The following is a 12,437-nucleotide window of genomic DNA, read 5'->3' as shown; positions in this document are numbered from 1 at the left end:
AAAAATGAACTTATAAGAGACAAATAAGGTCATGATAATATCCTTGTATTATGATATTATGTATCCTACTTAGGAATATTTTAATCTATAAGAATTAAGAACGCGTGAAGTACAACTTATTTGTCATTAATAAAAAGTGAGAGAAATGCACTAAAGAAAAAAACTTCTCAATACGAACGATAATAGAAATCGAAGATAAAATTGAAGGTAGGGAAGGCACACTGCAGGGGACAACCTCGAGAACGGATATACGCCTAGCGTAAAAGTAATCGTTCACCGTACCGAGAGCGCTTTTACTCATGTGAGGGACACTTCTCGCTTTATTCCCGTTTCTTGTCGTGTGTGTACAGCTGATTTAAAAGACTTCTCCTTCTTCAGTTGCTGTTCGCCAACGCGATGGTATCATACCATACCGCTTTGCGCCACGATCGTTCCCCGTGTTCGCGTGCGCGCAGTGTCTTTCTTACCATTGATTTTTCGTGATCACGGTGCTCCAGATCGGTTCTTCGTACACACGAGGTGAAAGTGAGAACGGGTCGGATAAATCTTTAATATATTTTAAATCGGTTTGTCGATCTACGCGCTTGCGTTATAAGCAAGTATGACGGACTAATATATAGATAATCAATATTTATTATACGTTATTTATTATATCGTGCATAAAGTTAATATCAGGTAAGATTAACATTTCGTTTACAAATGCGCGAAAATCACAGTTTATCGTGTTTTCGCGTTAGCTTACATATCTATTTGCATAGATCAGATAATTGTATCTATGACCAGTGCAGATCGTAGAAAATGGTTTTTCGTAATTTGTCGTAATTCTCGGACGCAGCATAAAAAACCATACTTTCGTGCGCACGATGAAAAATGTCGTGTGTATTTATACTAAAGCACGTGGCACACTAAATTCGACTTTTTTAGATTAATTGACGATTCAATATTTTACGGGATATATATATATCGCAGGGTGTCCGTCTATAAATGTCCAAGCAAATATCTCGCAACTAATTGAAGTTACAAGAAAGTTTAATAAGAGAAATTTGTACAGTTCCGAGTTAGCTATATAAAAGTGCATATAAAATTTTTTTTCTACTTTTGGCTTTTTTGAATTATGTAGGCTAACATAGATTTTTTAAATAAATACCTATAATTTTTTTGTATATTTGTACAGTAGAGGGAGCATTTGCAATCAAAATTATATGTAGTAAAAAATTGTTATTATGCATCGTTTACGAGATAATCAACATCTTAAATATCAAAGCAATAAATTGGATTCTAAATAATATTAAACATTTGAAATGTCAAAGATAGGTTGAAGAAGAAAACAAACATTTTTTATGGAACATTTATTAACCCATAAATTGCTCAAAATTTTGACTACCGTTTTCAACACGTTTTATAATATTTCTTAGTGTTGACTGCAACATTTCTACTGTAAATTCAATAGCTCAAATCTTCTCCATTTTCAGGAACAGTTGCGTAGATATCTATATTCCCAAAGAAAAAAATCGCAAGGTGTCAAATCCGCAGATCTCAGTGGCCATTGTGTAGGACCATTAGTATCTATCTAATAATTAGGGAATCTATCATTTAAAAAATTGGCTACAGCATTATGTGGTGGAGCCCCATCTTGTTGAAAAATAACATTTACGACGTAAAATCACTAGAGCTGTTGAAGGCATCACAATAGAAATGCTGAAGAGAAATATTATAAATCGCGTTGAATATTGTATTGAACACGATGTTCAAAATTTCGAGCAATTTATGGGTTAAGAAATGTTCCATAAAAACATTGTTTTCTTCTTCGATCTCTTATATTAATACTTAAAATTACCGTAATTCACTGTAATTTAGCAAGTCATATCAAGGAAGGAAAGAGGATTGTTACAAAATTTTCGTACAGATTATTTGCATTTCGCGCAAGTCTTAAACGTTTATTTTATTGAAAAATAAAAAGTGCTTCGCTATAAGATCAATGGTAAGACGGTCCTGCTTTTACATTTAGTGAAAATCCGTTTTGCATATTCAACTGGCAAGAGTAATTCAGTAGGCGAAAGTGACGAACGACCCAAACTCGTTTGACTTTTCTAATATTTCGTCGGTCTGGCGACATAACAATCGCTTCTTTTTTTCTCGTATTGTTAGTTTTGAACATTCTCTACATTGCAATAGATATTCATTCATCTATACTCCTTTTAAGAAAACTCAGTACAGGTCTGTTCGCGTTGCTTGCTCTTTTTGTACTGAGAATATCCGCTTTCTTTCTTCCACACCCAAATATATATTTAAGAGCACTCGTTTAAGTGCAAAATTTTTTAAAGATTATTCAAGCAACATGAGCAAACTTAGTCAACATAAAAAGATACTAACATCAATATAAAAAGATACAAAATACGTAGAAACTGAACTTTGTATAAGATTGCGATTTTTGCTTCTTGTTTTCTTGTTTTATTTGCAAATCACATTACGTTCGCAATTATCATACAATTTTACCAATGATAATTTATCGCAGATTATTCAGCGATAGATTAGAAGCATTTTCTTTAGCTCGCTTATTTTGCATATATTACGATTTCTTTTTCGCGATAAATTGCGATTTACACAATCGCCTTTTATGTCACAACGTTTGTGTATCTCACCACTTGATCCGAGACGCGAAGCACTTTCTACGCATGACTCAACGAATGATATAGTAAGTTACTCTCCCTTCGTATAGACAGATAGCGTACTCGAAAACGTGATCGCGTGATCTAAGTTAATGATTAATTATCATGAATTATTTCTCAAAACGATAAACAATGTAGAAAATCAGTTACAAAATAATTTCAATATAATGCAATATAATTAATATATCAAGGCTTTTTTTAAACAAGCAATTGCATTTAACTCAAAAAAAAAAAAAAATAATGTTTTTTAATTACATACTCACACCGCTACAAAAAATTCATCAAACATTTTGATTTACAGTCTTCTTCAATAATAATAAATAATAACATTTCTATATAACCCCTTACAAAATCAACGAACTTACATTGTAATACATAATAAAATTGCCGCTCTAATCTAATTTTACATACTTATTCCTGCGTTAGGATATTAAAGATTGAAATAGGTATTCAGTCAGAAGTTTAGAAATCCAAATTGTATAAGTGTGTTTTATTAATTCTTCAGTTTTTATATCAAGAATCCAGCTCAGTCAATAATTTAATAAAAAATACGACAGTCCGATCGAGGATTTCTTCAATTATTAACCTATTATATTTTGTATAATTAACTGTCAATTTATAATTAAATGATTAATATAATTAATTTGATATTGATTAATATAATAATGATGAGAAGTTATGTTCACACATTAATTTATATAGAATAGTCTATTGAATCAAAATCAAAAACTATGTCATCATGTGTAATAAAACAGCTATTGATTGTCAAACATTTTGGAATGGACTGATATTATAGGTCGGAAAATATATATAGAAAAATAGGCTCGTGTACATTTAACGCAATTAATTAATAAGTCAAGGTTTTTTTAAGGGGGTTTTCTTATTTGTAAGGCTAAAAATTACATGATTATTCAGGAATTTTTTTAAAAGAAATGAATTAATATATTAATATGAAACTTTTTGAAACTTTATTTGTACAAAATAGATATTTAAAAATTATTTTTTTGTGTCCATATGTATTATACAAAAAAAAGTACGCGGTGATACATAAGACGTATGAAAAAAATTTCTTTCCGAAACCAAAAAAACCAAGGAAATTATTAAATTGTAAGAGTTACACTATTACTGGAACTAGAACATAAGAAAAAAAATTGAAAATTGTAGAAACGGTAATTTTTTGAAAAATGATATTAATTTTTACCTATAAATTGATTTCGTTTTCTTTTTATATAATAAAATAAAATAATCGTAAATTAAATTCCGTAGTTTTAGTAATATATATAAAAGAACATTTACTAAATGGACACACAAAAATTTAAGTCGATCGGACGCTTAGTTCCCGAGATATTATATCAACGCGATTGATAAATGCTGTTTTGAGAAAAATGCGTTTCAACTATGATTTACAAATAGATTAATTATATCTACAGCTATTTCAGCTTAATCAGCTATTCTTGGTCCGTACAGCAATCCTTCCTCTCATTTATAAAATTAATTTAATTGGAATATAAAAAGAGATAGAAATAGGCAGATGTTCCTTTGTTCGAGTAATAACAATCGGAGATCCGTAGGGCGGACCAAAACTCTAGCGCGCCAAATTTCTACCTGTAGACCATTTTAGTAAACACACACACACACACAATGAATAATTCAGTTATTTAACATTATTTCTATGAACGGCTTTAGTAATATATTTTCAAAACTATCAACTTTCTGAAAATGCAATTAAAAAAAAATCGATTTTTTTGACGAAGTAGAATATTCCCTTAAACGAGCAATTATAGTTATTCATAAAATAAAAATCCTTTTTTAATTAAATAAGTACAATGCTATAAAATTTTTCAAATGTTTCGATTTACAAAGTCTTCCTCAGTAAAATATATAACAACATTTTTAAATAACCCCTTACAAAGTCAATGAACTTACAATAATAAAATAATAAAAATTATCGCCTTAGGCTAATCTTACATACTTATTTCTTCCTTTAAATATTACAGATCGAAATAGGTATTTAGTCAGAAGTTTGAAGTCCGAATTATAAAAGTGTGTTTTAAATCCTCGGTTGAGAATCCTGCTCAGAGAATTCAGCTCAGTCAACGATTTTATAAAAATATACGACGATCAAGATTTCATTCAATGACTATCCTAATATATTCTGTGTAATGAATGTCAATTTATAAATAAATGATTAGTATAAGTTAATTGAATAATAATGAGAAATTATGTTCGAACTTACGTTAATTTATAATTAATTGAATTAAAATAGTTTATTGAATTAAAATCGAAGTCAGTAACTGTGTCATTGTGTATAATAAAACAACTCTTGCTTGTCAGATTTTAATATGGACTGATATTATAGATCAGAGAATATATATCGTTAAAGCATGACATAAAGTATGTTCGAAAATGTTACAATCTTAATTAGCATATGTCGTCAAGTATGTTAAAATAAAATTGATCTAACAACTCGATATCCTTCATTAGATTTATTCCGTTTTTTTAACGTTTTATGTGAATCATTTCCGAAATAATTCTTTTTCAGAAATTTGTCTCGTGATCTAAAATTTCCATGTTATCCTAGTCAAAGCTGTGATTAGACTCAATAATGTGTTTCGTGACCACTGAATGTTTGGATTGATCTAATTTTATATTATTACGATACTTTTTAATTCTAGTTTGAAGCTGTCTTTTTGTTTGTCCGACATAAGAGACGTCACAATCATTACAATTGATTTTATAAATTACATTACATATTTCTGATAAATCAATTGTCATTTTATCTAAAGATTTATAAAGTTCAAAGCTATTTTTTATCTGACTTTTTACAGGGGGGATACTTTTCGAAATAATGTTTTGTAGGAATCTGGGATATAATATATAGGCTGTATTCATAGAAGACACAATGATCCTAAACGGAATACCGTTTTTTCTATATCTTAAGTAACCAATAAGTTTTTGGCAGATTTAAGTCACTGGATCGGAAATTAAACAATTCATTATCTGAGATCTTCTTGATCTGAGTCTTTTTTATGCTAATTTCTGAACACGTTGTTTAATTATCTTTCTAATTTGGATTTTTATTAACTACTGAGTATGTACCTGTGTCGTTTAAGAGCTCCTGTACTTTGTGATTGTAAAGAGATATTTTCATAGCTACTATCACATTGCCTTTATAGGCACGTACCATATGATCATCTGGAGACACTGGTAGCACAGTATATACAGTAGCGCAACTCTCTGTCGGCATCTTTGATGTTAGTGTTGGCTAAAATGGAGTGCACATGCATGAAATAAGTAAGTTACCTAGCGTTGCCACGGTTACCACCTAAACTTCTTTCTCTTTTCATTCTTTTTTCGCTATGTCAATATTCCTCGCAAAACTCATTAGATTTATTCGCATCACATTCCAACAAATGCGTTGAAGTGAGTAAGAGTTATTGTAGGAATATATTGGAGCATATTAGAGCATGTGACGCGAATAAATCTACTATTGCAATGAAATAATTTAAACTTTATGAAAATTAATAAAAATAAATTGTAAATATATTGAAAAATAAAGAAAAAATATAGAAAAATTAAGAAAAATATTAAATTAACTTAAAAATGTATATTTGTATAAAGAAATATTATGTAATTATGTATGCTATGAAAATATTATGAGAAAGCTGATATAAAGAAATTTATATACATATATGTCCAAAAAATAAGTTTAAAATACAATAAATAAAAAGTAATCTTTCTTGCTCGGTTTTCTATGTTACTTTTGTCCACTTTTTCACTTTATCATTTTTTCACAAAAATTAGACCAATCTCTCAAAATTTCTCACACAACATTTCATCAAATGGACAATATACATAATATTTCCCTCTAAATTGCTACTCTGAATCAAGTAGGGGAGACCGAGGCTCCATGAGTCACAGGGTACCATGGGTCATTAACTGTTTAGAGAAATCCAGAATGTTTAGGTTGGTGCAATTGGTATCATATGATTGTTATTTAGTTACTCATACTATGTATCTAGATGGCAGTGATCCACTTTCGTTATCTTCCCGTACACATGCGGTTAAAAATTCTCATGGTGCGAAAGTGATTATTTTACTTCTCACAATTTCTTATGTTGTTTCTATAAAGTATGATATAGTTATTACGAGTTACATACATGATTCTACACATCTTTCTGCATTTTCTCTGCAGTGCAAGTAATCATTTATTGTTTACTTCGATGTTATATTTCACCATCTTTTATATTAGACATATCGGGGCACCATGGGTCATATACTAACAGGAGTTTAGGACGATTTGCGTAACTACAGAACCGTATATGCATAAAAAATTATGTAATCGTATTTTACGCGTGTCTTTATGATAAAAATGTAATTAGATAAATCACTCTATACATATGGCTATGTATAGATTATTCAAATTTGTCTGGATAGGTTAAATCAGATTAAGTTTTCGTGATAAAATTGGGCAATACAAATTCTTTTCTCTATATTCTTTCAGAAAACGATAAAAATGGTTAGGAAATATAAAAGAAGGTCATCTAAGGGTACATATAAGGGAGGAAACCGATATGAAAAAAGCAATTGATTTGGTTGCTAAAGGAGGTAGTTATATTAGAAAAGTAGCTGATCGATGCGATGTTAAAAAAGAAATTCTGAGACGCAAGATTAAAATTAAAGCCTGGTGTGGAATTCGAACTTACATCAAACTGCAGCCATCAAAAAGTTTTTAGTGATGTTCAAGAAAATTTAATTGCTGATTATTTAAAAATGTGCTGCGAAATGTTCTATGGATTGACAACAAAAGACTGCCGTAAACTAGCATACGAAACTGCTGTTGTTAATGAAATTAAATGTCCTGTGTCGTGGGTTGAGAAAAAAATAGCAGGTTAGACTGGTTGTTAGGATTTTTTAAAACACATCCAAATTTGTCACTTCGATCTCCAGAAGGATGTAGTTTGGCTCGAGCTAGACATTTAATCGTCATAATGTAGAGGCCATTTTCGATAACTATCAAACATTATTAAAAAAAGAGCCGCGACTTCGAGATCCGTCAAGAATTTATAATTTAGATGAAACTAAAACTACAACAGTTCAAAATAGTAGAAAAATAATAGCTAAGAAAGGTTCTAAAGTTGTATGTAAAGTAACAAGTATGGAAAAAGGAGTTCTCGTTATAACATGTTGTACGTAGGCTGTTGGAAAAGTTTCTGCAAACAATATGAAAAAACATATACAATTCGGTAAATGGCTTTATTGTTTTTCGAAGTATTTGCCTTTAAGATTGATACATTTTTGCATACGCTCGAACCAATTTTCGAAGCATTTTTTCCACTCTAAGGCTGTAACTTCAGATATCAGTGTACGAAATGTTTCAACAGCTGCTTCAGGCGACTCAAATCGCTCACCACGCATCTTATTTTTAATGTTTGGGAACAAAAAGAAGTCAGGTGATAAATCAGGTGAATACGGACAATGAGTCATCAATTCGACATTATTACTGGATAAAAAATCAACGGTTTGACGTGCTATGTGACAGCTGGCGTTGTCATGATGAAGGATGATGCGACGATTTCGGTTTGTTCTACGCAATTCATTTATAACTTCTGGCAAACAAATTGTTGTATACCAATCAGTATTTACAGTCCTTCGATCCTCTAAAGCTACGGTTGTCACGGTATAACCGAAGAAACAAGCAATCATTTGATTGGCAGCACTGCGTGAACGAATAACTTTTGTTGGTTTCGGTTCATTTTGAAATACCCAAACAGTGGATTGTTGTTTACTTTCAGGCTCATACGAATAGATCCATGTTTCGTCACCAGTAACTATATTGTAGACCAAATTTGACCGACCTCGGTTGAATTTCTTGAGCATTTCTTTGCTCCATTTAACACGAGTCTGTTTTTGAGCTGCGGTCAAATTGTGTGGGATCCAACGACTGCAAAGTTTCCGTACGCTCAAGTGATCATTCAAAATCGTGTATATTGCTTTCATGTCAATGCCTAAGGATGCCTGAATCCAATCATTTCACTCACAGCATCAACATTAGTGGCAACAACAGACGTGGATGGACGATCTTCACGGAATTCATTTCTAAGAAAGGTATGTCCACGCTGGAATTCGGCAAACTAATTATAAACAGTCCTATTGGATGGTACTTCATCCCCAAAAGCCAAATGAAGTCGATCGATGTATTGTTTCGGAGTTAGATTACATTTGTAATCGTAAAAAATCATTGTCCGAAAATTTTCTCGCGAAATTTCCATTTTCTTACAAAATAACTTCTTTTAAAATACTATGCAAACAAAAGTAGTTGGCTTGGGTACAAACTGTCAATTGAATTATAGGTTAAAAACGTCTAATTTTACGGATATGATAGTAGCAGAACGTTGGCGCCACTGAAAGTACTAGATTGCAGAAACTTTTCTAGCAGCCTACGTATTATCTACGTATTATGCTGATAGAAATTATTTATCACCTGTTCTGATATTTCTTCGAGTCAATTTCCGCAATCATATGATGATTGGTCCTCCGCATGACTCTTTGGGTTTGGCAACTCCATCAGGCTGGATGAATACTCAACTCTTTGTTCAAACAATGCAACATTTTATAAAATTTTCATACAGTACAAAGGATAATCCATCACTTTTTTGATTTATGATAACCATGAGAGTCACATAAATTTAGACGTCTTTGAGTTAGCAAAAGGAAATGGTGTTCACATTTTGACACTACCTCCGCACTTTGACACTACTTCAACACATCGAATGCAGCCCTTTGATGTTGGCCTATACAGTCCATTCCAAAAGTTTTACAATACTACTATTGATTCATGGATGATGAGTCATTCAGAGAAAACTGTATCAATTTATGAAATAGCTGGATTTGTCGGCATAGCCCTGCCATCTGCTATGACACCAAATAATATCATTAATACTTTAAAAAAGACTGGCATTTTTCCTTATAATTCACATGCATTCAGGGATGATGATTTTCTCGAGTTTAGTTTCAGAACGGCCCCATGCAATAGATGTGTCAGAGGAAACGGACAATGTAACAGGTTTATTATCTTCTCTATGTAACGAATGTTGTAGCATATCATGACTAATCATATGTTATTAAAGTATCTTTATCTATGTATTATTTCTTAAATATCTTAAATCATTTATCAATATCTTATAAAATCAATATTTTATAAAATATCTTTTTAAATAATAGAGACAGTTCCAGAATTAGTAGTGAATGAGAAAGAAGTAGCAGATCAGGTCTCGAAGCAATTTAGAAGTTTTGCAGATATCAAAGGTTATCCTAAAACAGAATATCGCTCAAGCATTAGAAAAAGTAGGCAGCAAGGTAGCAGCAAAATTTTAACTGCTTTTCCAAAAATTTTGGAACGCAGCTTGCTCTCCGAGTGATTGGTTCTTACTCATGAATCTATAAATAAGAATTAATTGCTCGGTGAGCAAGCTGCATTTCGAAACCCATCGAAAAAGTGTTGCAATCCATCAAAAAAAAATGTTGCAACCTTTCTGTGACCGGCTGTACAGGTAAACATTGGCGGAATTTGCAAAATAAATAAGGCCGCAGCAGACTTTTGCATGACACATAACGTATAGTGCATAAACAAATCAATTAATTAGAATCTTTCCATTCCTCCCATTTCACGGAAAAGAAGAATTTCGATTGGTTGATTCCTTTATGCATTGTGCATTATGCGTTATGCAAGAATATGCTGCAGCCAATAAATTTGCACAAAACGGCGGAATCGGCGAAATGAAGCCACGACCAAAGTCACAAACGTTCCGCAGTTCCGCATCCTATGGGAGCGCACCCTGAGGATGCGGTCCCATGATGCGGAATTGGCGGACCGCTCGTGATTGATCGTGGCTTCATTTAGCCGATTCCGTTCCGCTAAAATGTGTTTTCCTATGTCCCATAGAGCGGAATTTCCGGAATGCGCAATTAGTGCTGATCAAAAAAAAAATCATAAGAACCCTCCCGTAGATCACTTTCATTAAATCCACCAGAATAGCATTTGTCATAGGGTTGTATTGATTGCGCATCTACAAGTTATGCTCCATGAAACATAGGAAACTAAAGGGACCCTGTCTTCATTTTGTGTATCCATTTTGATTTTGATTTACATTTTCGCCTTTCTGTATATTATATGTTTTAAAAACAAATTCTCTGTTTCATTAAATACAAATTCACTGCTAATGCAAAGAATTTGTATATCTAAAGCAGTGGATTTTCGTTTTTAAAGCAATGAATGTATTTTTAAAGCAGTAAATTTGTATAAAGCAGAACGTATATATAACGTTATATTGAGTTGGGATGATAGATATATTAACAATAACAATAATTATATTAGGACTCTCGAATTTTAAATAAAAATAAAAAAATAACTACAATAGGCTAATGAGAGTCAGCATCGATAAACGGAGCAATTATTTAGTAAACAATAATCAGAAATTGAATTAATGTCTTCTTTATTTTGAACGTTTCGACTCTCTTTGGAGTCGTTCTCAGCAAGAATGATACAAGAATAATTAGCTCCCATGTCCATAATGTTTAAGTCACTCGCAAATTGACAAAGATGCAGCGTTATTAATCTGACATTTTTTTTATTTTAAAACAAATCTTATTAGAGTGATATATGCGTAAACAATTTAAATGGCTTATCATCACGGAACATGAAGCAATGCACTAAAGCTTTGTTGAACATATTAAAACTTAAAAAGTAGAATTGTTAAAATCAAATATAAAGATCACACATTTTTAGAGAACACACGTCCGTGTACGACGACGTGTCACACAGTATAAACTATTCTCAAAATAAGAGGTTACATAGTAAACATTAAGGCAAATTTGCAATTATAAAAGAACATAACACATGTATATTGTTGTTAAGTCAAACCGATAAGAACCGCAATAAATTATTGTACAAGAATTAAAAACTGTTATCATTATTAAAATTATAAAATAAAGAATTAAACAATAAAAAAAGAGAAAAAAAAGAAAAAATTTAATATAAAACGTTGAACTACTATGTATTATATATTCATTTAAATGAATTAATTTCAGAAATGATAATTGCGTGCCGATATGGTTGCCGTCCGAGCGTCCTAAGCCTTTAGACTACCGAGACAACGGAAGAGATCCGGGTTCAACTCCCAGTCGAGGCAATATTTTTCGTAATAAGTTTAATATAGTTTTTTAAAATTTGGGAAATTTGGTAGGATTATTAATATTTCAGATTGATTGCATTGAAAGTCCGACAACCATAACGGCATGCAATTATAATTTCTGAAATTAATTCATTTAAATTTTCAATATTAGAAAGTGGCTCAATGTTAAGAAGGTTAAGTAAAAAGGAGCATACAGCCACGCTAGAGATGTCAAAAAGTTATAATTCAATAATAAACATTTTACATAGTAGACGTTTCGGTCACCATTTGACCATCCTCAGTACAGAAATAAAAATAAAATAATAAACTTAAACTATTTAAATCTAGTTATTAAAATCTTATTCTTAATGTTAGTAAGTGTAATATCTCGCTTCTTCTTATGCGTTATTCGCATCGATGTCCGCATTTAACAATATAATGTTTTTTAATACAATCAATTTACATAATTTTTGACCGAATTAACATTAGAATGTACAGAATTCCTCTTTTTTCTATCGTGTGGAGTCATTTTCGATTGTAACTATTATCAGGCTGTCTCAAGTTCCAAAAACGACGACGAGCTGCCGCAGAGAGA

At 31.5% G+C, this 12,437-nt stretch overlaps 1 protein-coding gene across 1 annotated transcript in view; it reads left to right on the top strand.

Annotated features, from left to right (window-relative positions):
• The first annotated feature begins 405 nt into the window (after positions 1-405).
• Positions 406-12,437, top strand: part of LOC108746500 — an 86,679-nt gene continuing 74,647 nt past the window's right edge. The window contains exon 1 of the mRNA XM_018483318.1: positions 406-675. The gene's annotated coding sequence lies outside the window, so the exon portion shown is untranslated. The remainder of the gene's footprint in view (positions 676-12,437) is intronic.

This window comes from Trachymyrmex septentrionalis, unplaced genomic scaffold (assembly GCF_001594115.1).
Source record: "Trachymyrmex septentrionalis isolate Tsep2-gDNA-1 unplaced genomic scaffold, Tsep1.0 scaffold175, whole genome shotgun sequence".
In the NCBI taxonomy this organism is placed as follows: domain Eukaryota; kingdom Metazoa; phylum Arthropoda; class Insecta; order Hymenoptera; family Formicidae; genus Trachymyrmex; species Trachymyrmex septentrionalis.
The sequence above is the reverse complement of the archived record's forward strand: the minus strand, read 5'-3'. Positions and strand labels throughout refer to the sequence as shown.